Here is a 27126-nt window from a genome sequence, read left to right on the forward strand (position 1 = left end):
AGAAGCCAGTCAAGAAGCATCCCGAGCCAGGCAAGAGGCATCCATGGCCCAAGGAACCAGTCAAGAAGTATCCCAAGCCGGGCAAGCATCCATGGGCCAAGAAGCCAGTCAAGAAGCATCCCAAGCTGGGCAAGAGGCATCCGTGGGCCAAGAAGCCAGTCAAACAGCATCCCAAGCCGGGCAAGAGGCATCCGTGGGCCAAGAAGCCAGTCAAGAAGCATCCCAAGCTGGGCAAGAAGAATCTGTGGGCCAAGGAGCCTGTCAAGAAGTACCCCAAGCCGGCCAAGAAGCATCCGTGGGCTAAGGAGCCTGGCAAGAAGCATCCCAAACCGGGCAAGAGGCATCCATGGCCCAAGAAGCCCGTCAAGAAGCATCCGTGGGCCAAGAAGCCAGTGAAGAAGCATCCCAAGCTGAGCAAGAAGCATCTGTGGGCCACAAAGCCAGTCAAGAAGCATCATGAGCTGGGCAAGAAGCATCCATGGGTCAAGAAGCATAGCAAGCTCTTGAGTAAGCACCCTAAGCCCCGTCCCAAGCCGCTTCCCAAGCCACTGAGGAAGCATCCCAAGCCACTGAGGAAGCATCCCAAGCCACTGAGGAAGCATCCCAAGCCACTGAGGAAGCATCCCAAGCCACTGAGGAAGCATCCCAAGCCACTGAGGAAGCATCCCAAGCAGCATCCCAAGCCACTGATGAAGCATCCCAAGCCGCATCCCAAGCAGCATGCCAAGCCACTGAGGAAGCATCCCAAGCAGTATCCCAAGCCACTGAGGAAGCATCCCAAGCTGCACCGCAAGCCACTGAGGAAGCATCCCAAGCTGCACCGCAAGCCACTGAGGAAGCATCCCAAGCTGCACCGCAAGCCACTGAGGAAGCATCCCAAGCTGCACCCCAAGCCACTGAGGAAGCATCCGAAGCTGCACCCCAAGCCACTGAGGAAGCATCCGCAGCTGCACCCCAAGCCACTGAGGAAGCATCCGAAGCTGCACCCCAAGCCACTGAGGAAGCATCCGAAGCTGCACCCCAAGCCACTGAGGAAGCATCCGAAGCTGCACCCCAAGCCACTGAGGAAGCATCCGAAGCTGCACCCCAAGCCACTGAGGAAGCATCCGAAGCTGCACCCCAAGCCACTGAGGAAGCATCCGAAGCTGCACCCCAAGCCACTGAGGAAGCATCCGAAGCTGCACCCCAAGCCACTGAGGAAGCATCCGAAGCTGCACCCCAAGCCACTGAGGAAGCATCCGAAGCTGCACCCCAAGCCACTGAGGAAGCATCCCAAGCAGCATCCCAAGCCACTGAGGAAGCATCCCAAGCATCATCCCAAGCCACTGAGGAAGCATCCCAAGCAGCATCCCAAGCCACTGAGGAAGCATCCCAAGCCGCATGCCAAGCCACTGAGGAAGCATCCCAAGCAGCATCCCAAGCCACTGAGGAAGCATCCCAAGCCACAGAGGAAGCATCCCAAGCCACTGAGGAAGCATCCCAAGCCACTGAGGAAGCATCCCAAGCCACTGAGGAAGCATCCCAAGCCGCATGCCAAGCCACTGAGGAAGCATCCCAAACAGCATGCCAAGCCACTGAGGAAGCATCCCAAGACGCATCCCAAGCAGCATGCCAAGCCACTGATGAAGCATCCCAAGCCGCATCCCAAGCAGCATGCCAAGCCACTGAGGAAGCATCCCAAGCAGCATGCCAAGCCACTGAGGAAGCATCCCAAGCCACTGATGAAGCATCCCAAGCCATATCCCAAGCAGCATGCCAAGCCACTGAGGAAGCATCCCAAGCAGCATGCCAAGCCACTGAGGAAGCATCCCAAGCAGCATGCCAAGCCACTGAGGAAGCATCCCAAGCAGCATGCCAAGCCACTGAGGAAGCATCCCAAGCAGCATGCCAAGCCACTGAGGAAGCATCCCAAGCAGCATGCCAAGCCACTGAGGAAGCATCCCAAGCAGCATGCCAAGCCACTGAGGAAGCATCCCAAGCAGCATGCCAAGCCACTGAGGAAGCATCCCAAGCAGCATCTCAAGCCACTGAGGAAGCATCTCAAGCCACATCCCAAGCCACTGAGGAAGCATCCCAAGCCACTGAGGAAGCATCCCAAGCTGCACCCCAAGCCATTGAGGAAGCACCCCAAGCCAGGCAAGAGGCATCCGTGGGCCAAGAAGGATCCCAAGCCAGGCAAGAGGCATCCGTGGGCCAAGAAGGATCCTAAGCCTGGCAAGAGGCATCCGTGGGCCAGTAAGAAGCACCCCAAGCTGGTGAGGAAGCATCCAAAGCCACACCCGAAGCCGTTAAAGCATCCCAAGCTGCACCCCAAGCCGGTGAGGAAGCATCCCAAGCTGCACCCCAAGCCGGTGAGGAAGCATCCCAAGCCGGACCCCAAGCCGGTGAGGAAGCACCCCAAGCTGCACCCCAAGCCGCCTCACAAGCCGGTGAGGAAGCATCTGAAACCGCACCCCAAGCCGGTGAGGAAGCATCCCAAGTTGCACCCCAAGCCGGTGAGGAAGCATCCCAAGCTGCACCCCAAGCCGGTGAGGAAGCATCCCAAGCTGCACCCCAAGCTGGTGAGGAAGCATCCCAAGCCGGACCCCAAGCCGGTGAGGAAGCACCCCAAGCCGCACCCCAAGCCGCCTCACAAGCCGGTGAGGAAGCATCTGAAACCGCACCCCAAGCCGGTGAGGAAGCATCCCAAGCTGCACCCCAAGCCGGTGAGGAAGCATCCCAAGCTGCACCCCAAGCCGGTGAGGAAGCATCCCAAGCTGCACCCCAAGCCGGTGAGGAAGCATCCCAAGCTGCACCCCAAGCCGGGCAGGAGGCACCCCAAGCCGCATCCCAAGCCGGGCAGGAGGCACCCCAAGCCGCATCCCAAGCCGGGCAGGGGGCACCCCAAGCCGCATCCCAAGCCGGGCAGGAGGCACCCCAAGCCGCATCCCAAGCCGGGTAGGGGGCACCCCAAGCCGCATCCCAAGCCGGGCAGGAGGCACCCCAAGGCAGGCAAGAGGCACCCCAAGCTTCACAAGAGATCAAGGAGGGAAGCCTACACAATCATCCATTGAGCATCTTCAACAGTGCGATCTCAAAATAAAGTGTTGTTTGATGAAGTTCTCATGTTTTTCTTTTGAACGTTCAGTGGACACTTGGTGCTTTCTTTAATCTGACAGGTCAGTTGATGGTGGTTCTTCCATCTATAGCAGTTTGCCCCCCTTGTGTTTGCTTTCCCCTGAAGTCATGCCAGGTTTGTATAACTTCAGTAGTTCATTTTTGGAAACGTGAACTTCAAGACTTGTTACAAATCATGCCAGTTTCTTATTTTTCATTACATCTTGTCAGCAGTGAAATGTTCACATCGAAACAGGGATCAATGTTTGGAGTTTCAGTTTCTTCGGGGTTATTCTAGGTCGTCCCATATTTCTTCCAGTAAGGTCACCAAGTGTTGTGTGAAGGAACGCGTTAAAAGCTAATTAGAGTGATTTATTGCTATACAGTTTTTTCAGCTGGAGAGGTGTTTTGCAGACCTTCAAATTGGCTGTGGCTCATGAGTGGTTGTCTCTCGGAAGGTTTCAGAAGAGGTTATCCTTATCCCCCGTTCACATGTTAGTGTTCTAAAGCAAGACATAAAACCCCACACTGCTCCCAGTGTCTCAGGGACGGAGCATGCTGCATGACAGACTTGGTGTGTGACTAGATGAATAACTTTATTTTTAACACTCGGGCTCCTGTTCCTGAATTTAGAGACGGGTGACACACATCCTGCAGACATGTTTAATGGGGTGGTTGAAGTGTAATTCCAGCTCTGAAAATAGGACTCGCACAGGAGGCACCAGAGACATGACTTCAAATATTGGATCCTTTTTGGTTTTTCCTTATGTTTCAAGTACTTTACCTTCTTGTAGGCTCCATTGGTCTCAAAAGATCATGGGAGGGTTTTGTGCCGTGGGTCTTCGGTCAGGGAGCTGCAGCGTTGGGCATGGATGTAGAGCCCGATGTTTGGGATGTCAACCGTCTCTGCAGTCTGCAGAGTCTTGTCCCCCCAGCAGGTGTCCCTTCGCTCCTCTGCTGTTCTCATGACATCCTGGGTGGTGGTCCCCCAATCAGAGCAGTCAGAGATGGCTGACTGCAGGTCAGAGAGGTTGAAGCCTCCTGCCTTGAGGTCACACTTGCAGATGTCCATGAACCTGAGAGCTGGGCATCCCTTTGACCTGTTTTCAGTAGCCAGCTCCCCGTACAGTAAGTCTTTTGGGATGTGGCTGTCCATTTGGGTGACATGGCCAAGCCATTGAAAGCATCTCTGGGTCAGAATGGCAAACATACTGGGCACATCTGCTCTGGCCAGGATGTTGATACTGGAGACACAATTCTGCCAAGTCATGCCAACTCGTCTGCGAAGACAGCTCTGGTGGAAGGCCTTCAGCCTACGTTCCTGACAGGAGTAGAGGGTCCATGCTTCACTGCCATATAGGAGAGTGCTCAGTACACAGGCCTGGCAGACTCTTATCTTGGTGTTGGTGGTTAGCATGAAGTTGTCACAGACACTCGTGGCCAAGCAGGGCTTTAAATCAGAGTTAGGACTTCTGAAGCTGGTAACACCTGCATCTCTCATTTGATGAAAATAATACATATTATTTGGAGGTGTATTTCAAAATGTCAAACAGCTAAAAACTTTCATCTTCCCTTAAGGCTAGTACACACAATAGGCTAATCAGACTGAATTTTGACCAGGTTTTCTTTTCCCAATCAAAGCCAGCAAAGGTGTGATTGTTGGGTATGTGCAAATGAGATTGTGCTTGATGTTCCTGTGGTGTCCAGTGTGGACAGGGTGATTTTTTTCTCGTCGGAGCTGTTCAGTAGGAGTTGTATAGGGAGATTGTAGATAATGAACAGGTTTAATTTTTCCAATCAGAAATCCTCTTGTGTGCGGAGCTCTGACAGGAGCCGATCAGCTCAGAGATAAACCTGATCGCACCCCTCATAACAAACTTCAATTAAACCTCTACCTCACTGAGGTGTTGGTGGTGATGCATTTAATTTCCTGTCCTGGCTGTCTGTCCTGGAGACATGAATATATGTTCGTGAAATATATTCAATATATGACAGTGAGAAAACTTGGAGCTCCTCAACTCAATTGTGCAGAAAGTGAGTAGTTTTATCCTCAGTAATTATATCGCTCCTGGATGTACTGTATTTCCTCCAGTCTGACCCAAAACCCCAATATCAAGATGCAGATAAATGAATTAAAACTGTTTGGCCAAGAACAATTTTAATTTAATCATCTGCATCTCTGTCACTCCTGAATTAACTGTCAGAAATCTCAATGTTTTCATATACATCTCCATTACTGACAATTACAGGTGTCAAGGAGGCATCTGAAACAGGTGTTGAGCCTAAATCTAACCCTAACCCCAACACTACTATGCTCAAAGTTGTTCCTTTGTGTACCTGTGTCTTGGATGTAAATAAAAATTGTAAACCAGATCCTGTGGTTGGAATTTGCTTCTGGATTCTCCTATGGTCCTGACAGATAACTCTGAGTGAAGAGACAGGAAAACCTGTCTCTGAAATTGTCCATCCCTACCTGACAGCCTCTACTCCTCCTTCCACATCAAACCACACATTATCACCATTCTCTGGAAACCCTGGAAATGGTTGTGTGGGAAATAAAAATACAATTGTGTCAAATGTTCAGACTTAAATCACCCCTCTCTGTGTCACTCTCATCCTGAATGTCATGTGATTGGATTGAAAACAGAGGAACAGGTCAACATGTGTGCTGTATAGAATGTCCAGAAAGTACATTGGTCTCATTGGTTCATTGGACTCTGACTTCAACTCTGTCTTAGCTGGTTCTATCCTTGTTACTCTATCATGAAAAAAGAACTAGATGATGAAGATAATTAGGTCGTACTGGGTGTATGCAGGTGACAGTATGAATGTCAGAAGTTAAAACAATCGTCAAAAAAGTTCTCCTTTACCTAGAAAAAACTGCAAAAGCAACATTAAGCTGGAGGGCGCACACTGAATTTGGCAGAATTCACTCATATTCTATGTCTGTGTCACTTTTCCCAAAACCTGAAAGTACATCGAGAAAACAAAGCACTTAAGAGTTAAAGTAAAGAGCTAAAGTAAACACCTTGAGTAAGGACTGGCACCAACAGAATGGAAATTGAAAAGTTATTACACTTTCTCTCCAAATGCTGCAAGTTGTCCAAAGATGAATTGAAAGTCTGGCATGGAGCCAGTCAGACAGTGTCTTCAATGTGGAGCTTGAGACTCGCCCTTTTCTACAACAACCTTTTCCTTGTGCCAGACAGGCTCTTTTTAAATATGATGATGTTGGCAGGCAGATGTGGCTGACATCCCATGTAAATTAAAAAGAGCACTTGTGGGAAGAGAGCAAAGCAGGTGCTCATAATTTCAAATGAAACAGTCTGTTTGTGGGCAGTGGTTGAATTAATCACACTGTGACTGAACCACAGCTGCTTTTTAAAAGCCACATTTTTACCAGCTAACGTGGCAAACAGGACCAATCTGCAAACACCACCCTAATTATGCTGAAATGCAACACCTTGTTAAGTGATTATGGTATATAATCAGCTAATTAAGCAAAGTGGGAAGCAGAGAATCCAGGCCACGGTGAAACGACTTCAGCTTTCCAGAGAAAATATCAATGTTTTCTGGTTGGCTGTCCAGTTATTTGTGTTTCTGGCTTCAGCTTTTCAAAACTGGTGCTTAGCAATCACCAATATATCATGGGCAAATGTACAAATATAAAACTGGATGGTAGGCAAATGTTTTACCAGAGGGCCACAATGGATTTATATATAATGTTGCTCCTGAAAAGGGTCTTAGGAGCAGTGATGTTGTGACGTGGAGGGAACGTGAGCTGGGATTAGACCGTCGTGAGACAGGTTAGTTTTACCCTACTGATGATGTGTTGGCTCCTTGCCAACGGAAAAGCAGCTAATTCTTCAGAGGTGCCAGATTGAACAGTTTCTCCTCTGCTTGCTCATGTGGAATTGTAAAAGTGCCTTAAAATGACTGTGCTTTATTTGGTACTGTAGTAATTGAATTGAATTGAATAACGTGAAATTTTCTGACAAATCTGAGTAAACATTAATAATCAGGAAAGCATTTTTGCAGCTGGTTTGAGTCCATTTTTACACCAAAATCTGAATGGCCTAGTGGTAGAGCATCTGCCTCATAACCGGGAGGTTGTGGGTTCACATCTCGGCCTTAAAAATAGTATACCTACTGCCTTCTAGCCCGGTGCTCAGCATATATAGAACGTGGTAGGGGGTTGAACACACAGGGCTACCAGAGGTCTAACTGTAGCTTTCACTACTTACTGTAGTAGCTGTGTGGCCTGGGGTTATGAAATGGAGATAGGCCCCACCTAACACACTCGTGCAGAGGGAGACTTTGGGCCAATTCCAATTCCATCTTAACCCTCAAGCTCAAAGCTCAATTTGAGGGTCCCTCAAAAATGAGAGTTGAGGGATATAATGTGACTTGGAAATGCAGTTATGCCCTTTTCAGTCAAAGGGCAGCACTATATCAGATGAATCGCAGCACTACGCGACTTAGAAGACTACAGTACACGCGGAAATAAACAAGAACAATGACGATGGAAACTCCAGCTGCGTGATTGTCCGTAGAAAGAAGAAAAGCAGTGCAAAGGAGAGGACCCTTCAGACACATAGCAGCACTGATGACTCAGATAATAACAATAATACATTATTAACAATTACATTTGTATAGCGCTTTTCAAGATACTCAAAGACGCTTCATAATACAGCAACATAAATTAAAAACAACAGCATAACATTCTGGACATCCTTTAATAAGGGTGGTCAGGGAAAATCTCAACATTGAGGGACATAACCTCCCTCAAACTCGTCCCTTTGCTTAAAATATTTGAGAATTGGGACAACACTTGACTTGCGGGAGCGCGCATTTTTAAGATTGAGGGTTGAGATTGAGGGTTAAGGGGGAGAATTGGAATTGGCCCTTTGACTTTGACCAAAATCTGCGCACTAGAATTTCAATGAATCGGTGATTGAAACACCCTGTGTGTGTGTGTGTGTGTGTGTGTGTGTGTGTGTGTGTGTGTGTGTGTGTGTGTGTGTGTTGCTGCCCTGCCCTCTGATAATCTGATCTGCTGACCTGCTCTGTGTGTTTTTTGATCAATTCAATTCAATTCTGTTTATTCACAAATATAATTGCAACAAGATAATTTACAAGAGTGTATTTCACTGATGAAGTGAGTAAAAAACATAGATTGATGATCATGATGGTTGTAGAAACACCAACAGCCTCTTCCAGCTGAGAGCATTAGTATCTCTAACACCCAGCCAAAGGGACAGCTGTCTCTTTTTAGACTCCTTACACTTCACCACACATGCTTCATGCTGACAAATCTTCAACATCAAAGGTGTTGATTATAACTTTGGCAAATTTTATGAAATTTTGTAGAAAATAGGGGAATGAGCCAAATAGAAAACCATTAAGTTCTGGACTGAATCCAAAACCCATAGATTATGTTTTACTTCCAGCAACACAACAAGAAGGACGTTTCTCCTGTTAATATTGCGCCTGTGACTGGCGGTGCCTCGGCTCGGCTCCTGTGTAAACTTTCTCTGGTTATTTTTTCTGCATATGCGATCATATCAGCTGTACTAACTAATGGATGTGAAGCAGCTGCGCGCACGCAAGAAGGAGCTTTCGAAGCTGCAACTTGTGCAAAACTCTGCAGTGAGAATATTGACCCGCACAAACAGGTGGACTGGCATATCTTCCATTTTAAAGGAGCTTCACTGGCTACCAGTCTCTTACAGAGTCAGTTTTAAGATTTTGGTTTTAACCTTTCGGGCCTTGCATGGCCAAGCCCCTTCTTATATCTGTGACCTGCTCCAGCCTTACTCCCCTGCGAGGGTTTTAAGGTCTGTGGACCAGAACTTGCCAAAGGTGCCACATACTCGGTTTATGACCAGAGGAGCCCGATCATTCCAGGCCGTTGCTCCCAGGCTCTGGAATGATCTCCCGCTCTCTCTCCGCCCAGTTGCGCACACAACTTAAAACCTTTCAGTTTGCCCAAGCATTTGCTTAGTTTTTCGGGCCTGTTATGATCACCTAATGATGACTGTATTTAATTGTTTTTATTGTTGTTTTATATATGTTGTGAAGCACTTTGTGGCTCTTTGCCTGTGAAAGGTGCTACATAAATAAAAATGACTTACTTACTTACAGGACCCCGTGGGAGGATGTCATCCGGAGGAGCGAGGAGCAAAGTAGTGAGGCAACCCAGAGCACGTGCACTCTCTGGCTTTCAATTCAGCCCACGGAGAAAACCCAGGGCACCTGTGAGAGAGAGGAGAGGCGGCAGCAACTGCAAGGCACGATAGACCACTCCCCAAAACCTCCCACCGACCCTGGGTCGTAAGAAAGAGCATCCAACAAAAATATAGTTTCCAACACAAGTGGCAATAGCTGGGATGTCAAAAAACGAGTTTGAAATGAACATCCACGCATTCATATCCTCACGACTGGACTACTGTAACAGCCTGTTCACTTGCCTCAACAAGAAAGAGCTGGCTCGTCTCCAGCACATCCAAAACTCAGCTGCGAGACTACTGACCAACACCAACAGGAGGTCCCATATCACACCTGTTTTAAAATCCCTCCACTGGCTCCCTGTTCTGTTCCGTGTCCAGTTTAAAATCCTGGTGCTTACCTTCCGAGCTCTTCATGGCACCCATCTACATCAGAGACCTAATTCAGCCATACAGCTCGGCCCGAAGCCTGAGGTCCACTGAACAGAACCTGCTGAGAATCCCCCGGACTCACTTTAAAACCAGGGGTGACCGCTCGTTCACGTCCACTGCGCCTCGCCTCTGGAACGAGCTCCCCCCAGACACTGGACTCAGTGGATGCCTTCAAAAAACATCTAAAAACACATCTGTTCCAGAAGGCATTTCAGACCCACTGACACAGTGTGTGTTCGCGGTATCATATACTGCCTATATGGTTTCTAACACTCTGCTTTTATGTCAGAGCAATATTTACAATCTCTTATCTATAGGTTACATGCTCTTTTGAATGCTCTTTTATCTCTATTTTTTGTTTTTTGGTTGTGAAGCACTTTGATGTACTTTGACGTGATGTACATGGGTGGAGCTGCAGATTTTCACAGGCTCACCAACTGTCCATCTAATTGGTCACATCACTGGGTTTTTAGTGAAATGTTCTGTCTCCTCGAAGCTTTTTAGAATCCCCGACTTCTTCTGTTTTCTTTCCCCCAGTCCTAATTAACACGTTGCATCACCTCCTACTGTGCATCATTTGACTTTTGTTTGGCTCATTTCAAGGATAATCCATAACTTCTTATTTTTTTCCCCCCGCGGTTTTACATCCAATTCATTTAAACTTGAGGGATCAGTAATTAGAGAGAGAAATTACCACATAATAGCCACTGTCGAATTAATGACATGACATTTAAAACAGGGTTATGTACACTGTTAGCTTTTGACATTTCTTACAAAAAGCTTCCCTTGCTTTCTGAGACCTCAGCTGATCATTTTACCAGTCAGATGGAGCTTTTTCCTGATTGTTTCAAGTGAAAAAGACACAATTGTGGGAGATTTTTGGTGAAGGCTCATTATTATCAATTAGCATGAGCAAGTGCACAGAAAGGGGTATTTCAGGAGCTGTTTTTGACCTGGATTTGCAGTCATAGTTTCATCCTGTGACCCAGGAGTCTGTAACACTGAATCGCAGAGAACATAATTACCCTTCACAACTCACACAAAGAAGCCGAGGCTTTAAAAAATCCCAGCTGTGCGACAGCGTTGTCACTCCAACGAAGTCTCTGACCTGCCGGTGAACTCTTCTCCTTCTGTGTGTGTGTGTGTGTGTGTGTGTGTGTGTGTGTGTGTGTGTGTGTGTGTGTTTGATGTCATTGCATTGTGTCGGTCTGACCAGGGTTTTCTCTCTTTCACACGATTGTCTCTCTGTGTCGAACCACTCCGACAGGCCGATAGCTCTGGGAGTGTGCGATCATTATGTGAAAGCCTTTTGCTGTTTGTCCCGGAGTAACTCTTCATATTTGCTCAGTGATTCATTTGTGACGCTCTCAAGCCGCTATGATGTGACCTTATTTTCTTCGAAGGGTCTTTTAATGGAGACCGTGGTTTGACTGAGCAGAATGTGGCCTGGACAAACAGAAAGAATCATTCACCATCTCTGTGCTCCCTGATGTTTGATGTGACCTTTCTTTGACTGTGTAAGCGGCGTTTCCTATATAAAGGATTAAGAAGAACGTTTGAGTTTAATGCACTTGTGTAGTTAAAAAGAAGAGTTATTTCATATGTTGAAAAGGTTTAAACATTGTACACACAGAGTTATTTATTTAGAGTTTATTTAAGACTGCAGTGTATGTGGATTTTGCTAGAGGGCGCACTTTTCATGTAAACCCAGGAGGAAGAAGCTTTTTGTTCAGTTGCTGAAACCAGAGAAAAAGTGATAGCAGACGGAGTGCACGGTCTTTTTACCGTGCGGCGACGGAGACGTTGTCACACGCGTAAGAAAGGCTCTTTGTCCATATTCTGCAAAAGAGGTTAAAGTAAGTCCATAGAGAAACCACAGAAGCAAAAGATTAACTTCGACAGACTGGTTTTACCTCAGTGACAGAGTTGGCACTTCACTTTATATTGTCAAAATGTCGGTTCTTGAAAAACACATTGAGCAAACAGAAAAGCAAACAACAGGAAACTTCAACAGTTGTGATGAGTGTGTTGCCAAGTGGCACAGCTTGTTTTGTTCTCACCATTGTTTGTCTTGTGGGGAAAGTTTTCAAGTTTTGTTTATGCAGAGGGTATTCACACTGCATGTGAAGTGATTGTTGGAAGCCAGAACCTTCATCCTTGTGTCTTGTGGCCACAGTTTAAAGCTAGAGGTGCAAATTGATGTCAGTTTGTTGTTCTCACCCAGAAATCCAAGACAGTATAGAATAGAATAGAATGTCTTTACTGTCATTGTAACAAGCACAACGAAATTGCACGTTAAGTCTCCTCACTAAGTGCCATTAAAAACATCAAAAAAGAGATTTAAAAAAAAGTGTAAACAAGAGCGTGCACGCACATCCACATGTACCTACACACACACACACACACACACAAAACCTAATAATAATAATAATAATAATAATAATAATAACAATAATAATAATAATAAAATAAAGTATTTACATCACTCAGACAGCGACCAACTCAAAATTGCAAGGATTTACATAGATGGTACAGCAGCATCAGAACATGTTTAGCGTAATGATGGCTCTTGCATAGAAGCTGTTTTTTAGTCTATTTGTTTTGGTTTTTAATGTTCGAAAGCATCTGTCTGAGGGCAACAGTTCATAAAGTGTGTGTCCAGAGTGGGTTTTGTCCTTTATTATGTTCTGTGCTCTTCTGAGGCAGTGAGAACTGTAGAGTTCCTCCAGAGATGGAAGGGGGCAGCCGATGATCCTCTGAAGCGCCTTCCTGTTTGCTGCTGTGCAGCTGAAGTACCAAACACAGAAACAGTACATGAGGGTTCTCTGTATGGAGTGTTGGGGTGTTCGGGAGGGGTAGTACCTCTGACTTGGGGGGACAGTCGCACCTTCGGGTGGTTCTTCCGCTTTGGTCCCCACCAGCACTCAACTCTCACATGTGGCTCCAAGTAGCTGTTTGCATGCAACAGCGGCCACACCCCGGTAAACCGCTTCGACTGGCGGACGAAACCATGTGAGGGTAGCCGATGGATCTAAGACCCTTGGTGAGCTCGGGCTTGTCTACCTATGCATGCGAAGACTTGACTCCGCCAGACCACGCGGGTGAAAACACCAGATTGGTTCAACGGGCAGGAAGGTGGATACAGCGAAGCATTGTGGAGAGCAGTTAGGGCACAGTGAGACACGTAGGACACTGCTGGCCATCCACTGCATCCTGACTCATCTCCAGCAGTCTCGACAAAGTCTTGCCACTGGTAACACATGGGCCAGGACGAGAGAGTGAGGCTGACGACCCTGCGCAACTCTCCCTCACTTAAATCCAATTCACGCGCAAGTCACACACACGACTCACATATGGAAGAGGTTGGAGTTGTCGATGAAGTTAAAGTTGTGAGCTGAGCAGGACTGCTGGAGCCAGGTGTTCAAGCTGAGGAGCCTAGAGAAGAAACAAGCTCCCCAAAAGAGAGTCAACAGAGGTCCACTGATGAAGACAGTTTTTCCGCAACTTTCCAGCAAACAGAAAAGGTCCTTCAAATCCTTTTCGGTGAGCTCGGAGAGTCGCTGCGTCGTGTCATTGGATCCGGCATGAACAATCACCTGGCGAACAGAGGAGGGCGGACTGGAGGAGCTCCAGGAGTTTATCCAGGATGGTGGGGACGGTGGTGCCGGGAAAACACCGTGTGATGGGGTTAAAGAAGCGTATATGCCGTATGATCCTGTCCCCAATGATGAGTGAAGATGGGCTGCAGAGAAGACGAGGTGGAGGCGGGTTGGGAGGATTGACGTCCGGGGGGGCCACGCTGGGGCAGCAGCACCGCCGCTAGCAGCCTCACCCCCAGGAAAGCCATCCTCAAAAAGACCCGGGTGGTAGAGGGTCCCGGAACGTTGACTACCGGCGTCTCTAATGAGTCTACAGTGGGCTGCGGAGGTCGAAGACCAAGGTGGCCGCTCCAGGACCGTGGAGGATCGATCCTGCAGTGGAGCCGTGGCGAGGTGACGAGGTCTGAATCCGGTGGGATGAGGAACCGTGTCGGTGTCCAGAAGCTAAGAGGGAGCCACATAGTCCATGGCTGCCGGGTCGTCAAAGCGGGGAGCTGCAGTGGATGCAGGAGAAGCAAGAGCAGGAATGGCAGAGATCGCTGCAGACCCGAAGGCTTCACCACCGGTCGCGCTATCATCTTCATCCTGCATCAGAACCAGGAAGCGGTTCAAGATGGAGAGTGGAGGCAGACTTTAGTGGTCTTGGCTTTTTGATTTCTCCGGACAACAACCTCAGCCCATGAGTGCTGGTGGTTGGGTGTGGAGCAGGAAGGAACCCAGGGTGCTCGGTTGGCGGTGGGGCAGTATCTGGAAAGGACCCTATAACCAGAGATTGTTGGTGGGCCACAGCCTGGGTCTTAAACCACGGAGTGTCTTTGATCTTGAGTTTTTTTCATCGGCTGGCAGATGTCCTCTTTCAGGTCAGCAATCTTTTAATTGACTTTTTTGACTTCTAAATGCAGGTCGTACGTGGTGCATCAGGCCTCCGGTCCCTGGTGATCAAGTTCACTACCGGGCTGCTCTCATGTAGAGCTCTGGCGCTGTCCTCTGACATGGAGCACTGACAGTGTCAGTGAGCTTGATTTAGAAGATTGTGCTTTTTTCTGAAACCATTTGCTGTGTTGATGTCACCTTGATCAGTGGTTTGGCCTGTGGTTTTCTACGCTGTCAGGTTTGAGCCACCATGAATCTCCTTCACTCTTCTACACAAGACCACTGATTTGACAAGCGAGCTTCGTTCCACATGTTCACCCCTTAATGAGCACCGTGTTCGATCATATGATGGACACTAAGATATGATCATTTCATTCTGTTTTCAATGAGTTCATTTGAGTCAGAAAACCTCCCTAGTCGACAGATATCAGTCCAATAGAGCTCCTTTTTGATATGGCATAATGGAAAACTCATATCTTGGGTGTCCAGCAGAGAAGCCCACAGTTACTGTCTGACGCTGTCATGTCAGAATGGAGCCAAATCTCCGAGGAAGGTTTCCTGAACCTTCTTCATTCCTACAACATTTGGAATGAAATCAAATCCGAAGATGATATGTCTTCTAATCTATTACCCCTAAGGTGAGTGCAACGCTGTGCTACGTAGTGGGACACCCTTCAATAACTCTTTATCTAGCTCTTGTACATGGTAAAAACTTGAAGTACTAACTGTTAGATACTTGTTGATTCCGAGTTCCCATTCAAATACTTAATAAATACCATAACTGATACTCCAAAAACAAACAATATGTGAGGCCAGAGCACTTTTTAGCATGTAGCATGTAGCACGGTTCAGGGTGAAATCCTTGTAATCCACTGAGCAGTGAAACTACTGATTGACATCAAGATAATTCTGTTGCTGCAAATGTCTGCTGATTGAGGGTGTTTTCACACTTACCCACTTTAGCTCAACCTAACAGAGTTTTTGGACCGAGCACGGCGGACTGGGTTGGTGTGAAAGCACCACTCGCTCTAGTTGTCGCTCTAACTCACCCGCCCTGAGAGCGGCTGAAAGGGGGGCTCTCGGAGCGGCTTGGGTCGACCTAGGATGCGGCGCGGCAGATGTGTGAAAGCGCACCGGCTTTAGCTCGACCCAAAGTCCAGATACTGCGCCTTTATGAACTACACAGGCTCCCGTAATCAGCTCAATCCCAGGAGAAGTGATCACATGTCATAATGACAAAAAGAAGAAAGTCTCTGCCGCTCACTCTCCAGCAGACTCGCGTGATAACGATGCTTTTTTCCACTGGTTGTTGCGCAATTTCAGCCCCGCCCCTTTCCTTGTTTGATTGACAGGTAAGTGACAGGCTTGCACACGTGTTTGATTCTTTGCGTTTCCATTTCAGCGGCGCACCAGAGTAATTTACCAGTATTTTTTTTTTCAGCGTCAGAAATAGAATGTGTGGTGTGAGTGCGTGACAAAAGACCGAAATGCGTGACTGTCACGTGAGACTTGAGAGCCCTGAGCAAGGCTGCTGTTTTGGTTTTACACCAACTTCCGCCTGGTTGTCATGGATACACCACACTTCCCTTGTTTAGAGCGGCCGCTCTGTGTGGTCATGAAAAGCTTATGTGAAAAGGGACATATTAGTTGAAAATTGAAACATTGCATCTTTTTTACTGGTGCGGCCGCCTTTGGCTCGACTCAAATATATGTGAAAACAGCCTAAGTTGCTGGTGTTGCAGCAGCCATCGTCCTGCTCTTGAAATTTTCTCAGAACACAATTCACAGTCTGTTTGACTTTCGTCATTGCTCAGCCTGAGTACTCTGTACTGACTGAGTACTCTGTGTGTTACTGGTTTAAGTATCAGTGAACCCTTAATTTAAAGATTAGTGCTTAAAGGTATGTATCTATAGCCGACAGATAAAGACAAATAAATAATATATTCAGTTAAAATAAAGCTGACGATGGTTGGTGTGGAGAGTATGCAGATGTTGTGACACATCAGCTCAAGCAGCTCGTTTTTATCAATTTCATCTCATTGAATTCATCCCAACGACATCCAAACGCACATTAAGAACAGTTCTATTCAAGCTTTGCTCTGCAAAGGATTTATTTTCAATTTCCGCCCTCCCGTAAAAAAACAGAGCTTGTCTCGGTGTCTTGGCTGTTTGATGCATCACGGTTCAAAAGTTGCTCTCCAGCAAAACACAGCTGTACATCAAACTTTGGATTTAGACGCTTCTGTGATTGTTCTGGGGAACAAGGGGATTATTTGGCAAAAAAGACACACACACATACACACACAGATGATGAAGTACACTTGAGCTTTTTATTTCATTTTGTTACAGTTTACTACTCAATCCACATGTCCTCCAATCCCTCGTATTACCTCCTACCCATAATCCCCTCTGAGGTAGCTGTCAATCATCCTCTCCCTCTATCCCCCTGTTTGCAATAACCGTCTGGATCTTAATCTGCTCCCCTCCCTCTGCCGTGTGCCTATCATGGAAGCAAACGGGGATGTTAAACCCTCCACTCCGTCTACCTGTTGTTCTGTAACGTAACGTCCACATCTCCACTCCACCGTCTCTTTCCCCCGTCTTTTATTTCCCAAATCCTCCTCCCTTGATCACATTCTGTTTTCACACTCTGGATCTTTGTATAAATATATTTATATGTCCTATCCTATTCACAGGTAAAGTCAGGGATACTTGGGAAGAATCTAATGAGCTGACAGCTCTTCAAGATTCACTGAAGCTCATCAGCATAGACTGAGATATAGAAAAGCTACCAGACAGACAGCAGCGTTACCTGACAAAGGCACAGTTCATGTTCAGTTAGGGTTGTATTTATTGGAGGGATGTCAAACATAAGGACCGTGAGTCAAAGTCAGAAGGCAAGAGGCTCCAGTCATGCTATCAGAGTGAGTTTACAGAACGTAACAGTAAGCTCAGAAGCTTTCCACTGTATTTTAGAAGGGAAGGTTTCATTAAAATCTAATTTAATGTTGAGACTGTTGTCATTTTCAATACTGATTTTTGAAACATTTTGCAGATTTTAAAAGTTTGTACTCAATGGCCCAACATTTAAAGGTTATTATGGCACAATTTAATTCACAAACTCGCCTGTATGTGGCCTCTGGACCGGAAAACTAGTTTTCAACATCACTCATTAATTAACTTGCATAAATTCTCCCTGTTCAATAAAGAACTCCATGTGATTCAATCTCAGCTGCTTTCATTGTGAATATATCCTTTTTTTCCTCTCCTGTATAACTGATGTGCTCCATAAATAATTGATGAGCATGAAAAAGGAGGACAGTGCTTCATCTCTTCATTCATGGGAAGTCACGAATAGATAGATATTAGGAAGAAATCTGTGATTTATTCTCATTGGGCAGAACATCATTCACTCTGTGATTCACATCAGTGATTCTACATGTGGCCTCAAAGGGGGAATGAACAGGAAATCATGAATGAGGAGGGGGAAGTGTGACAGACGACGGCACAAACATTGCTGGGAGTTAAAAAAAAAAGATGAATTTATGGAAGCATGGATGCAGGAGTGCCATCACTCTCCCGCTCTGCTCACTCATCTTTGGTTTGGATGTTCTCATTTTGAATTGTCAGTGACAAACAGACTGCTTTCCCTCTTGAGCTGTAATTCATGCCTAAACAGTGTATGAAGAAGGAACAGTGAGTATCACATGTGCACACACACTTTTTCTTGTGTTGAACACTGTATGCCACCACTGTATGTTTTATACAGCCCCCAGCCATTAGATTATAACCACTGTTAGGGCAAAAGCTCGCTTGACCTTGATTTTCAGTGTGAGTACAGACCGTGAAAGAGGGGCCTCACGATCCTTCTGACTTTTTAGGTTTTAAGCAGGAGGTGTCAGAAAAGTTCCCACAGGGAGAATTATCTTGTGGCGGCCAAGCTTTCATAGTGAAGTTGCTTTTTGATCCTTTGATGTCGGCTCTTCCTATCATTGTGAAGCAGAATTCACCAAGCGTTGGGTTGTTCACCCACTAATAGGGAACGTGAGCTGGATTGTTTTATCAGACTGTATTTAGTGATGGTTCTGTTTAAATATGTGAAGATTAGGTTAGATTTAATTTCATACTTGTATAACCCAAGCAAGTGTGAAGAATATATGAATGTTATAGAATGAATATGTTATGCAAATGAGTGAAATTTATGTTGGTTTGTTTAAAAATGCTTACCATCTGTCAGAGGTAATGAATGAATGACAAAGTATAAAATGAGTTTTGATGTATTTTATTTTTGTTTTACTTTGAAGGGTGACAGACAGGAAGTTTCGTGTGTATCTTTCACTTATTGGCCGCCATAGTTTCTATTAGCTTGACCAGGGAACCCGGAAGTGGAGGTGTGTCATATGCATGAACTTGACTGCGGAAGCCACGGAGCGGGAGACGCTGCTGTCGGCCCAATTAAGTGTTTTTTTCCGTGACCGTTAGACCAGCCGGTGACGGAGGAAACGTGTTTCTGCTCTGTGGACCGACGGTAGTCCGGAGCCACCTGGAAGTGGCCGGCCACGAACTGTTTTTGGGACCATCAGCACCACAAGCGTTAGCTAGCACAGGGATGTGTGGAGGGAGAGTTTGTGCACAGGTGAACTCTGGGACTCTTCACTGATCCGGCCTGGAGGTGAAGACCACGGTCCCAAGGGAAGCGCTGAGGGCGCAGGACGGCCACGGAACACTGGAAGCCATGGGGACTGGGCTCCCTGGAGGCCGCTGGATGCCATCAACAGGACAGTCTGGATCCATTCACTGGCACTCAACAATACAGATCTGGATCTGCAGACCAGGTTTTTTTTTTGTGTGTGTGTGTGTGTGTGTGTGTGTGTGTGTGTGTGTGTGCGCGCGCGCGTGCGCATGCGCGTTTTTCTATCCTTGTGGGGACGTCCCCACAAGGATAGGAAAACCTGGAACGATGTGCCTTGTGGGACCTTTTTCCGGCCCCCATGAGGGGAAACAGTGTTTTCTTGACCATGTTGTTGTTACTGAAAAAAGTAAAAGTGCAACAAACATTTCTGTAGGATTAGGCATTGTTGTGGTTTGGGTTAGGTGTGGGGTCATAGGAAAGAAAAGCATTGGCATCAGTATCCTTCCTAAAAGCAAATCTAATGAATTCCCACAGACCAAAGTATTTCCACAACTTTTTACAAAAAGAGAAAGGAAAAAAACAAAAAAAAACAAAAAGAAAGTTGACTCTTTGAGGTGGTATAGAAGTCACACAAAGGGGAGGGGGGAATAAAAGTAGGGAAAGATTTAAAAGAATTTGAGACAAACACACTGTATGTAAAAAAAACCGTATTATGGTTTAGGGCTGCAGCTATCGATTATTTTAGTAATCGATTAATCTATCGATTCATTTGGTCGATTAATCGATTAGTCGAATTATATATCTAAATATATGTATATATATTTTATTTTTTTTGAACATTTCTTTTTATTTTATTTTGTCAAGCATAAAACTCACCACAGACAAAAAAATGGACTACTATTAATGCTTGCAGTAACATTTATTAAACTGCACAGGAACACTCATTGCCAGGATGGACATTGCACTTTAAATTCACAAATTATTTAAATAAAAAATAAATAAAATACCTCAGAGAGGGTTGAGGCCTTACCTTCATTATAAAAAAAATGCACATGAAAGCTGATTATTAAAGAACACTTCAAGTACGGCAGGCAGTATTCAGTATTATCAAACAATTCCTATTGATATTAATTTGCAATATATGGCTTGTGGAAAAATCAAACAAAAATAAAACTCAGGCTGAGTCCAGAACAGCACATTCACCTTTTTAAACTGACAGCTCCCCTAAAATTTTAAAGTGCATTCAAAGGAGTGCAAAACAACAATTTCAGAATGCAGTCACTTTTTTTTTTTTTTTTTTTTTTTTTGACGTGGTGCTGCCAGCTCCGCTTCGCAGTGCAAACTTTGCACCGAGCTCTTCCTTTTTTTCGTTTAAAGTTGTCCCAAACTTTTGACATTTTGTGGCATTTTCTTTGTTGTGCTTCCTCCTTTTCGCCAGCATTTTCTTCATTCTGCTCTTCAACGCCCCGACTCGCCGCGAAAACGCGTCTGACGTGTCGCGAGAACGCGCCGCGTCCAACGCGTCTCGTCGCTGGTGGAACGCGCGTTCCCATTTGTTTTCAATTGTATTTTGACGCAAAATCGCGGAAAGCATTTGGCGGTGTGGATGCAGCTCGATTTTGCGCGTCGTTTCACCGCGCTGTGCTCCATCTGCTTGCTCCGACATGTCCGTGCGACTTACACTCTCGTGCGGAAACATGCTGCGCTTTAGTTCCGGGCGCTACACGCTATCGGTTTCACGGTAGTTTCACTGTACACAATTAATAAACGAATCCTCGAAGCAACAGAATTTAATTCGAAGCTTTTTTATAATCGAATTATTCGATTTATTCGATGAATCGTTTCAGCCCTATTATGGTTATTTAAAGGAAAACTGGGAGTCCTAGCAATCGGGGATGTTGACACCTAAAAAGAGGAGGAAGAGGAGGGCGGAAAGAAGGAACAGAATTAGAATAAGGGGATTGCTGGTTAAATTCCTCTTGCATACAGAAGAATACTCTCTATTCTATAATCTATATCCCTATGAAACATCCGATCACTTTCAACTGTACCATAGATAAGTGATATTTTATTATTATCCAATCAAAGAAGAGGGGTGGAGGGGTGTGAGAGGAGAGGGAAGGGGGTTGGGGATTGATTTTAGGATTAGGAATAGGGATACGAGTTAAAATTAGATTCAGTATTATAAATGGAGTTTGTTAAGGTTAGGAAAAAAAATCTGGGTGGGGTTTTAGAGTAGGGTTAGGTAGGTATTTGATCATTACGGTTAAAGATAGGAATTCAGGTTAAGTTAGGTAGGGAGTACAGGGGGGACACCCTTGAAAAAACAAAGAAGGGGGGGTTTAGATGAATGCAGGAGGAAACCAAGTTGTAAGTGCAACACTTCAATCTATTAAGAATTGATATTAACAAGATAAAGCAAACAAACACAACACATCACTTATAATTTTACATGCACATCAAGATTTTGAGTTAATGAGAGTTAAATAAATTTAAATAGATTTAAATAAACTTCCAGCATCTCTGGAGAAATGAAACTGAAGGGGGGAGGAAAGAAAAAGGAAAAAGAAAAAGAGGGGTGGGGCAAAAGGGGGGGGGGAGAAAAGAAAAAAGCTTTTACCATAATAATGTGGATGGTACTCTGACGTCCTCCGGGTACCTTGAAATACATGTTACACACACAAAACTCACAAGTTCATTAAACCGTCAAATAAGAACAGACTATTTATCTGCTCCTTTATTACAGATTACTTCGGGAAAATTAAGCACATACATTGTCAATACATTATCATTTAATATTAAAGTTTATTTAGCCTTTTTTTCCTGTTTCTGAATCGTGGGGGTGCCACTGGAGCGATTAGATACTTTCACTTCTGTCGGCAGACCTTCTCCTCCCCCCAGACAGAGTCTGCTCTCTCTGTCCAGGAGTTTTTCCCTCCCTGGGTGTCTGTGTGGACTCATCAGGCTGTAGCTCCGTCTGCCGTCACTTTTACTGTCATGGTTTGTTTGCTGTGGTCTCTGGCGCATGCGTATACCGGTACAACCTGCTTGCAACGCGGTCACAAATTCTGGCTGCTGCGCGGACGTCCGCGGATCGGTCCACGCAGACCCTAGCGGAGAGGAATTCATGACGATTTTTACGTGACGTGGACCAACGAGCAATGCACAACCACGCGGACATGTGAAGCATGGACGGGCCTTCGGTTAACGGTTATTAATTGGTTAAAAGGTGTCGGTTATCGGTCATAGCAAAAATTGAAAATGTGCATCCCTACTCGGCACCCTGAGTCAAGAGAAGAAGCGCCAATGGAAAGCATGTTGTCCGTCTCGTACATGCTTACAATAGCACTAAATGCGACTCCACGGGTTACTCGCCTTATTTCCTAAGCTTCCCGAAATCTGGCTCCATAATCACAATCTGAAATAAGATGCAAAATTTTCTTGTCAAGGAATAGGTAAGCAATATCAAAATAGGTTTTATGAACAGGGGAGAAAAAGAGAGTATGTTCTTTGAGTGGGATTTCAAAAACGCCATACATCAGGCACTCCATAGGTATCAAGAAAATGATTAATAGATTGAGCCGATTTATCAATCAATCAATCAATTTATTTTGTATAGCCCAGTATCACAACAACAGTTGCCTCAGAGGGCTTCAAGGTGTTACATTGGTTGGTAAAAAAAAAAACAGTGAATAAGCATAATGTTAATATGTCATATTCACAGTAACGACACAAAACGAAGCAACCACCGCCTTAGACCCTCACATCCGGCAAGAAAAAACTCCAAAAACCCAGTGGGAAAAGAAGAAATCTTGGGGAGAACCACAGTATGGAGGGATCCCTCTCCCAGGGTACAGCTTTGGCAACAGCGAGCATGAGACAATAAGAAGTAAAGTAGGGCTGAACGATATATCGCATTTGCGATAATCTCGCAATATTACAAAACGCGATTTGCACATCGCAAGAGGCACGATACTACAGTCACGTGACGCAAATTTACATCGGAGGGCGCCGTGCAGACTGCTCGTTTAACAAAGTGCCGCTGACTGGAGCAGCGTGACCACCGAGCCTCGTTTTGCACAATGGCAGTGGATTTATAAAAGATGTGGAACAGCAACACGTCCTCTGCAAGGAATGCCCTGCTCCGTGCGCGCGTGTGAGAGAGAGAGAGAGAGAGCGAGGGAGACAGAGAGGAATATCACGGTTGAAAGGCACATTAAATACTGTTCTGCGCATGTTCTATCTGCAAGGAATCTTGGTCTCTTGAGTACATGAACTACTTGTGATACAGTTTAGCTGCTACTAAGTAAATAAAATGTGTGGAAACGATCGTTCAGTTCTTCTCGTTTATTGAAAAAATGCTGCATCGCATCATTGAACATGTTACCACGTCTTGTCGGCTCACACTTTTTTTTCAAACATGCAGAGAGAGCCTGCACAGCGCCTGCAGACCTTCTTCTTCTGTTGTGTCTGTGTAAAATAAGGTTGAACATGCAAATAGCACACCTCGTGGCATGAAGTGCAAATGCAGTCATGGCGTTGTCTGTGGCCGTGGTTTGAATGGGGAAATCCTGATCATGTAAACAGGAATAATGGGCTATATGCACAGCTCCATTACTTCCTGAAGTTCAGACAGCACCTTTATTTCCTGTGTTTCATGTTAGGATGAATTGATTAATCCAGGTGTGTCTGACCATTTACTAAGGTCAGACACCTGGATTAATTGTCTGTTTCAGCAGGTAGACGGGTTATTCCAAATGTTTCAGAAACCGGAATATTGGCCTTAATCCGAATATTGACTGTATGTTAACGTAGTCAGTTGTGTGTTTTATGTTGATGTAGCCTCCTATGACAAAAATGTGATTATTCGTATTTATATTTTAGAAAATGTACTTAAAGCTAGGGTTGGCGATCTTGGAAAACTAGCATGTAGGACAAATGTAGCATCTCCCCAAGGCTCCGCCCAGCTCCCAGCTCATTGGAGGAGCTCCGTTGGGAGCGGAGACGCAGAGACGTTCTGCCCGCGCGGTGCGCGCGGCACTTCCGCATCCAGTGCGTTCCTGGCGTAACCTGTCCTCAGCGCTTCGTTTCTTCGTTTTTCTTTATTTGCACTATGCCAAGTATGGCGCACTCACCCGTAAGTAAACCCCCAAACATTCTTCTCCGCCATTCTGCAACGACGCTCCGTCCTTCTACGCGCGCACTGAATCAGGGTCAGTGCACGCCATTGACATGTACGCGCAGGGGGCAGGTCGAACGGCGAAGGGATTTGATTGGTTTAAAAAAAGGTGTCCCGTCAAGACGATTGGTTGCTGTTTTTCCCGTTTTACTCCTGCTGTAGATAGTGGATATTTTCCAAACTACTTTAAGAACACGCTATGAATTTTTTCCCATCGGGTCATAAAGATCATTTTAACCAGTATTTAAAAAAATGTATCTCATTCAAATCGCCAACCCTAGCTTTAAAGATGAACGAGTCTCAGCAACAGGATGTGCAGGAAGCTGGTGGGAAACTTTGTCAGCTCTGACTGAGGCACATCCCTGAGCAGAACCTCGTTACAGAGAGCCCAACAAGATGGGGATCAAAAGAGAAAACGGTCTCTAGAGTGCTGGAACAGGCCAAAGCCATTTCGCAGGTGCTTCATTCCACGTGTCTTAAGTTGTTTTTTTAGTGACTTTTAAATTTTGAATCTACAGATTTTGTTCTATTTTTTAATGAGTGTTCTAATAAAGTTCAGTTTGTTACAAGCCATAAATGTTTTTATTTAATTCTAACAAATAGAACTAACCTATGGGAAAGAAATGCTTAAACTTTGAAATAATAAAAAAAAAAATTGGACTAAATTAAATATCGCATTCTATATCGCAATCGCAATATTGAGGGGAAATATTGCAATTCAATATTTTCCCCATATCGTTCAGCCCTAAAGTAAAGCCTAGGACTATGTTGAGGACAGTCCGTTGGACGGTCGAGCACAAGAACCACGGATCCCAGAAGTAGAACCGAAGCCAGTCCGCGGGCAGGACCGACAGGAGTGTCCTCCCGGTCCGGCCGGAGCTTGTTCGTAGGCCCTCGTAATAATGGAGTCAGCAACTGAAACTGGAGAAGACTCCCCCTCGAAGGGGAGGACAGCAGGTGAAAAGCAATGAACGGACTAAAGGGAATAACATTCAGACATTAGCGGATAGGGCTCAGTGCACCGTACTTCCCACAGCATTCTAGCTCCTAGGGCAGCTTTTAATAATGATGGTTTAGAGTCCCTAGCTGACCTGATCATAGGCTGCATCGAAGAGAAACGTTTTGAGCCTAACCTTAAATGTGGAGACTGTGTCTGCCTCTTTGACACCACTTGGAAGCTGGTTCCATAAAAACGGTGCCTGATAGCTAAAGGCTCTTCCACCTAATGTCCATTTAGAGACTCTAGGAGTCACCAGTAACCCTGCATTTTGAGAGCGGAGTGCTCTGATTGGTTGATAAGGCGTTAAAGCATCTTGGAGATAGGTCGGAGCCATCCCATTTAGGATTTTGTAAGTGAGGAGAAGGATTTTAAATCTAACTCTAAACTCGACAGGAAGCCAGTGAAGAGATTTTAGAACAGGAGTAATGTGTTCGCCTCTTCTAGTTCCAGTTAATAATCTGGCGGCTGCATTTTGAGGCGGCTGCATTTTGAACCAGCTGAAAGTTTTTTAATGCACTTTTTGGGCAGGCTGCAAGAAGGGAGTTGCAGTAGTCCAGTCCAGTAGAAACAAATGCATGGATGAGTTTTTCTGCATCACTTTTAGGTAGAATGTTTCTTATTTTAGCTATGTTGTGCAAGTGGAAATATGCTGTTTTACAAGCCAGGTTGACGTGTGCTTTAAAGGAGATATCCTGCTCAAATAAGACCCCGAGGTTCCTGACAGTAGAGGAGGAGGATACACTGATGTTATCTAAGGTGATAATCTGTTCAGATAGACACTCTCTCAGTTTATGGGGGCCTAGTATAATGACCTCTGTTTTGCCAGGATTAAGACGGAGATAGTTCGTAGTCATCCATGTTTTAATTTCTCTGATACAGTCACTGAGTCTGTCTATTTGATTAGTTTGATCAGGTTTCATAGATAAGTACAATTGTGTGTCATCTGCATAGCAATGAAAATTGATATCGTGACTTCTAATTATGTTCCCTAAAGGAAGCATATACAACAGAAATAAAATTGGCCCGAGCACGGACCCTTGAGGGACCCCATAACTGACCTGGGAGCACAGTGAGGACTGTTGGTTAACGTGAACAAATTGGTACCTATTAGATAAATAGGATTTGAACCAGCAGAGGGCTTTTCCTCTGATGCCGACCTCACATTCTAACCTCTGCAGGAGAATATTGTATCAAAAGCTGCACTGAGGTCTAGGAGAACCAGGATTGAGACTAGACCTGCGTCAGCCGCCAATAGCAAGTCATTAATGACTTTAACTAATGGAGTCTCAGTGCTGTGATAAGCTCTATATCCTGACTGAAATTTCTCAAATAAACTATTGTCTTGTAGGTGGCGGCAAAGCTGTTTAACCACGACTTTTTTCAGGACTATTGAAATAAAAGGTAGATTTGATATCGGTCTGTAGTTGGCTAGAAAATCAGGATCAAGATTAGGTTTTTTCAGCAGTGGTTTGATTACTGCGAATTTAAATGACTGTGGCACATAGCTAATTTCTAGAGACGTATTTATAATAGTTATGATCGTATTTAAGATAACTGGAAGAATATCTTTGAAAAGCTTAGTTGGAATTGGATCTAGGAGACAGGTCGAGGTTTTAGAAGACATTACAATCAAAGTAATCTCAGCCCCATTTACTGGTGAGAAACTAGTATTTCAGGTGGCGGCAGTGGCTGGTTTCCCTGAGCTTGATCTGAGGAAAGCGCTTAACTGATTTTACCTCTGATGGTTATGATTTTATCATTAAAGAATTTAAGAAAGACATGGCAGTTTCAAGATTCTGGGATTACTGGTTCCACTGCAGTATGACTGTTTGTCAGTCTGGCGACAGTGTTGAACAGAAACCGAGGGTTATTTTTGTTCATTTCTATTTAACAAGAGTAATATAATGTCCTGGCTTTAACAAGAGTTTGTTTATAGCTTAACAAGCTACATTTCCAAGCCTTCAGAGATTGTTCCGATTTAGATTTACGCCACAGTCTTTCTAATTGCCAAGTTTTTTGTTTGAGAACACGGGTTTCAGAATTAAACCATGGAGCAACGCGCCTGGGTCGATTGGTTTTCAGCTGCA

Source organism: Salarias fasciatus, chromosome 2 (assembly GCF_902148845.1).
Source record: "Salarias fasciatus chromosome 2, fSalaFa1.1, whole genome shotgun sequence".
Lineage (NCBI taxonomy): Eukaryota > Metazoa > Chordata > Actinopteri > Blenniiformes > Blenniidae > Salarias > Salarias fasciatus.